At 47.8% G+C, this 5640-nt stretch overlaps 1 pseudogene across 1 annotated transcript; it reads left to right on the top strand.

Moving 5' to 3' along the window:
* The first annotated feature begins 2681 nt into the window (after window positions 1-2681).
* On the top strand, window positions 2682-4248 carry LOC309526259 (myosin light polypeptide 6-like; annotated as a pseudogene). The gene is made up of 2 exons: window positions 2682-3029; window positions 3845-4248. The product of its transcript is annotated as a myosin light polypeptide 6-like (transcript).
* The last annotated feature ends 1392 nt before the right edge of the window (window positions 4249-5640 follow it).

Raw genomic sequence — 5640 nt, 5'->3', positions numbered from 1 at the left:
AAGCATACGCCTCGAATCCTGGAAACTGTAGTTTACCCCTTTGAGAGAAGCCTTAAGCTGACTATACATGACATACCTTTAAAGAAGCCCATTCTTTCCTGCAAAGAATTATGGGTACTGTAGTTCCCCCCGACAGAGTTCCAATTCCCAGCAGCCCTTAACAAACTACAGCACCCAGAATTCTTTGCAGGAAAGAATGGGTTTTGAGTGGGCTTTAAAGACATAGTGTGCACACAGCCTATATGTGCTTTAAATATGGGGTGTGTGTACAGCCACTCATATTGACTGGTATCGGTTTGTTGTGGAGGGGTAAATAGATCACTGCACTTCAGTAAGGGCAATATGTGCTTTCCACCTCTGACATTGTTGAGCTGTCTGCAAGTGGGTTTGGGGTGTCTTCCTAGGCACTGCAACAACCCTCCAGGAATCATTGTAATACCTGGGACTTTCTCCCCTGCAAGTTCCACTTATCAAAATGACGAGCAGTTTAATTATCACATTCTAACACCTGCTTCTTGGGAGAAAATCAATGACAAACCTAGACAGCATCTTTAAAAGCAGAGACATCACCTTGCCAACAAAGGTCCGGATAGTTAAAGCTATGGTTTTCCCAGTGATGATGTATGGAAGTAAGAGCTGGACCATAAAGAAGGCTGATCACCAAAGAACGGATGCTTTTGAATTATGGTGCTGGAGGAGACTCTTGAGAGTCCCGTGGACTGCGAGAAGATCAAACCTCTCCATTCTGAAGGAAATCAGCCCTGAGTGCTCACTGGAAGGACAGATCGTGAAGCTGAGGCTCCAATGCTTTGGCCGCCTCCTGAGAAGAGAAGACTCCCTGGAAAAGACCCTGATGTTGGGAAAGATGGAGGGCACAAGGAGAAGGGGACGACAGAGGACGAGATGGTTGGACAGTGTTCTCGAAGCTACCAGCATGAGTTTGACCAAACTGCGGGAGGCAGTGGAAGACAGGAGTGCCTGGCGTGCTCTGGTCCAGGGGGTCACAAAGAGTTGGACGCGACTAAACGACTAAACAAACTAAACAACAACAACGTCTGCAAAGCATTAGTTCTTGTCTTGTATGCTCTCAAGTGAAAACAAGAGGATTTGTACACTAGGTGGCAGCAAAGGCTTACTTTTCAACCCATTCTCCAATTGCCAATATTGGCAGGATAAAGTTTGGGATAATTCTATCCTTTCTAGCCATTTATATGTAGAACCTTTAATCCCGCAGATACTTGGCGGTCTTTATCGCTTTTACCTTCTCTCTGGGGTGGATCACCATTATTCCCATTTCGCAGATGGGGAACCGAGGAGCTATGATTTACCCAAGAGCGCTTAACAGGCCCAGGGCAGAGGTGGGGTTTGAACCCAAATCTCTATTTACCAGACCAAATAGTTAAGCTGTGCAGCCTGATCCCAACTTGCTAACTCAGCAGTAAGTCCCATTTTGCCCCATGGGCCCTATTCTCAGTTGTGTCTAGGCTTGCATGCACCAATGCCACTTCATATGTAGTCCCCAAAATAATGGGGGATAATAATAATAATAATAATAATAATAATAATAATAATAATAATAATAATTTTTATTTATACCCCGCCCTCCCCAGCCAAGACCGGGCTCAGGGCGGCTAACAAGCAATAATAAAAACAAGTTGAATGACTACAACTTAAAAACAACATTAAAATACAACATTAAAATATTAAAATGTAGTCTCATCGCAGGAGGAGAAAGGAAAAGAGAAAAGAAAGTGGGGGAGGGAATCAAATTGGCTCCAAGCCAAAGGCCAGGCAGAACAACTCTGTCTTACAGGCCCTGCGGAAAGAAATCAGATCCTGCAGGGCCCTGGTCTCATGAGACAGAGCGTTCCACCAGGCCGGGGCCAGTGCTGAAAAGGCCCTGGCTCTGGTTGAGGCTAATCTAACTTCCTTAGGGTCCGGGACCACTAGGGTGTTGCTATTTATGGACCTTAAGGCTCTCCGTGGGGCATACCGGCAGAGGCGGTCCTGTAGGTACGAGGGTCCTAAGCTGTGAAGGGCTTTAAAGGTCAAAAGCAGCACCTTAAATCGGACCCTGTACTCCCCGGGAGCCAGTGCAGCTGGAAAAGCACTGGGTGAATATGCTCCCATGGCAGAGACCCCGTGAGGAGCCTCGCTGCAGCATTCTGCACCCGCTGGAGTTTCTGGGACAGCTTCAAGGGCAGCCCTGCATAGAGTGAATTACAGTAGTCAAGCCTGGAGGTGACCGTCGCATGGATCACTGTGGCCAGGTCAGGGCAGGAAAGGTATCCTTAGGGATGCTTAGTTCAAGTCACAGGGGAATTGTGTCTTATTGGTCCGGGTCGGAAAAGCTGTTCGGTTGGGTAACCAATATACATGACCATCACAGGAAATGTCTCTTAAAATGTAGACTGTGTTGAATTGCTGTAAAGCAGTGGGGATGATTTCAGAGAGGGGGGGTGAAAGGGGCTCATAGGCACCAGTTCCAGGGGGTTGAGCTCTTTAGGCCCCCTCAATATTTTCTTGAGGGGCCCCCACTATTCAGGCCAAATGTGAAGCCGGGCGTTCAGCGACGTCAGGATGTCAAACGGAAGGTGTTATCTCTACGCTGTGCTGCTGTGTTCTTTGCTCTCCTACGACTACCCAAAGGCTGACCTTCAGTCGATCCATTTTTGCTACGCGTCAGCCAATCCGGGGCGAGTGTCTGCATGCTGACCTCAGAGCCCAACCAGCAGAAAGACTTTGCACGAAATCAGAGCAGAAGGAGGGAAGAGTCAGAGCACCAGGCTGAGAGAACTGCGAGCAGCTGGAATTATGTGTTACTTCTCGGAAGATCAGACCGCTGAGCTCAAGGCAGCTTTCCAGCTCTGTGACAGAACTGAAGATGGCAAGATCCTGTACTGCCAGTTGGGTGAAGTCATGAGAGCCCTGGGCCAGAATCCTACCAATGCTGAAGCCATGAAAGTTCTGGGGAACCCTAAGAGTGATGAAATGAATGTGAAGACCCTGAGCTTCGAGCTATTCCTGCTGTTATGTACTGAGTTGAATAGGATCCAAATTGCAGCAGTCTGGTAGGTCCTAGAACAATGGGATTCAAAATGCAGCAGTCTGATTGGTCCTAGAACAATTGGATCCAGAATGCAGCAGTCTGATTGGTCCTAGAGCAATAGGATCCAGAATGCAGCAGGAACCACCCAATCCAACTCCAGGTGGAAGTGAATCCGCAACCTGATTGGCCTACAGGAGAATCCCGGAATTAGCCAATCATGTGGGGCCCATTGTGTAAATAATGTATATAAAGCAGACAGTTCGGGGAAACTTCCACTCCTCACTACTATGAGCTGGATAAAGAGCATGAAAACCACACTCGACTCCCGAGCAGTGGCGTAGGATGGGGGGTGCAGGGGGTGCCGGCCGCACCGGGTGCAACATCTGGGGGGGCTCTCGCACTCGCAGCTCTCTGCCCCTACCTGGCTCACTCACTCTCTCTCACTGCAGTGCTGGCTGCGCAAATCCGATCCGAGCCGCTGGGTCGCCGCCCACTGTGGAGGGGGTGGGTGCCAGGCGTGCGGTGCGGAGAGAGAGCGAGGGACTATCTGGGGGAAGGACAGTGCAGCAGCCGCCCAGCGCAGCGCTGAGCGCGGGAGAGAACCACACCAGACCAGAACAGGCAGCAGCAAGAAGAAGCTGGCAGTGGCGGCAGGTTAGGGGTTAGGGGGCGCAAATTACTTGCCTTGCCCCGGGTTAGGGGGCGCAAATTACTTGCCTTGCCCCGGGTTAGGGGGCGCAAATCACTTGCCTTGCCCCGGGTGCTGACAACCCACGCTACGTCGCTGCTCCCGAGTATATTTCACCTGCCCATGATGCAAACCATTGCCAAGAACAAGGATCAAGGCTGCTTTGAGGATTATGTGGAGGGGCTGAGGGTCTTTGACCAGGAGGGCAACAGGACAGTCATGGGAGCGGAGAAACTCCATGTGCTTGTCACCCTAGAAGATGACCGAGGAAGAAGTAGAGATGCTTGCGGCCGGCCATGAAGACAGCAATGGCTGCATTCACCATGAAGAGTTGGTGCGGATGGTTCTGAGCAGCTGAAGATCACCTCTAGCTTCTCCCCATAACCTTTTCCAGTTTATCCTTAAAATGTTTGTGCCTTTTTATCTGTGTCTGAAACCACTTTTGGTTCCCTCTTTCTTCCATCTCTTGGTTTAGTCCTTGAGGCTAAAAGGAAAGGAAGAAAAAACATTTGTCTAAAGTGGGTTCTCCTGAAGGGCAGGAAAGCAAACTGCTGGCTTTTCTTGCATCACTTTACTTCCAGGAGTGTTCAGCTTATTTCCTCTTGGTTTCTTTAAAAAACTGTTCCCAAAAATGTCTTACTAAAAACAAAAACAAATGCTGACCTTTTGTTTCAGACGCTCTCTGTTTCTTTCCCCCATCCCTTTATTTTTCTTGACTCGAGTTCCACAATGGATTTAAAAAAAAAAGGAATTTCAGATACGTTCAATTGTTCAGAGCCAGTTTTAGACCTGACCAGTAGATGTCACTGAAACCATGGGATATGGCTAGAAAATAATATTTCCCCACCAGACCTTGCTTTTGTTTTTGTTTCAAATGCAGAATGTGGTCTAAACCCCCCTTTAAATCCATATCAACGAAAAGAAAAGAACTCACACTGAAACTCACCTACAGGTGGTACCTAACACCAAGGAAACTAGCGCTAATACACCCAGGAACCTCACCAAAATGCTGGAGAGGGTGCACCTCCACAGGCACGTACCTCCACATGTGGTGGGAGTGCCCCAAAATCCAACTATTCTGGACAACAACCATACAAGAAATATGTAAAATAACCAAGCAAGTAATAGACATCACCCCAGAATTGGCCCTACTTAACATCTTCCAAGACAACAATGCCCATTTACACCACAAAGAACTCATAACCCACCTACTTTCAGCAGCCAGAAACACCATAACCAGACACTGGAGAGACCTGTCAGGAGTAAGCATGGACCAATGGTACCAAATAGTATGGGAAACAGCCCTACTAGAAAAATTAACTAACAAACTGAAACTGACACGGGGACAAACAGAAGAAGACGCCTTCACCCCGGTATGGCTCCCCTTTATCACATACACAGCCCAACAGGACAGTGACAATAATCCACCAACAGCATACAAATCAATATGGCTAAACTGATCCAAAACACCCACCCACCTCACCCACACACGAAAACAAAGATCACCACAGCCAATCGCAAGCAAACAATCACACCCTAGGCCAACCCCAACCTCTCTCACCACCAAAGGAACACAAGTGAACAACACAAGCAACGCTGACACCAAACTCTACATACATTAAACATAATAGAAACACCGCCACCCGACCCCACCCCTATCCATCCTCCCTCCCTCCACCCCCTCTCTTTTTTCTTTTTTCTTTTCTTCTCCCCCTAATGCCTCAACAAATGAAATGGATTTGTAAAAATGTTACATGGGGGGAAAAAATACGAGGCACTACACTCCTGTAAAACAAGAAAATCCTGAATAAAAATAAAATTAAAAAAATTTAAAAAAGTGAAGATCCGAAAAAAAATAATGCACTGCTATTTCCTCTGCCCAACGCAGTGTGAGTCAAATGTT

The sequence above is a fragment of the Podarcis vaucheri genome, assembly GCF_965113315.1.
Source record: "Podarcis vaucheri genome assembly, chromosome: 2".
Classification (NCBI taxonomy): Eukaryota; Metazoa; Chordata; class Lepidosauria; order Squamata; family Lacertidae; genus Podarcis; species Podarcis vaucheri.
Note: the sequence above shows the minus strand (reverse complement) of the source record. Positions and strands in the feature narration are given on the sequence as shown.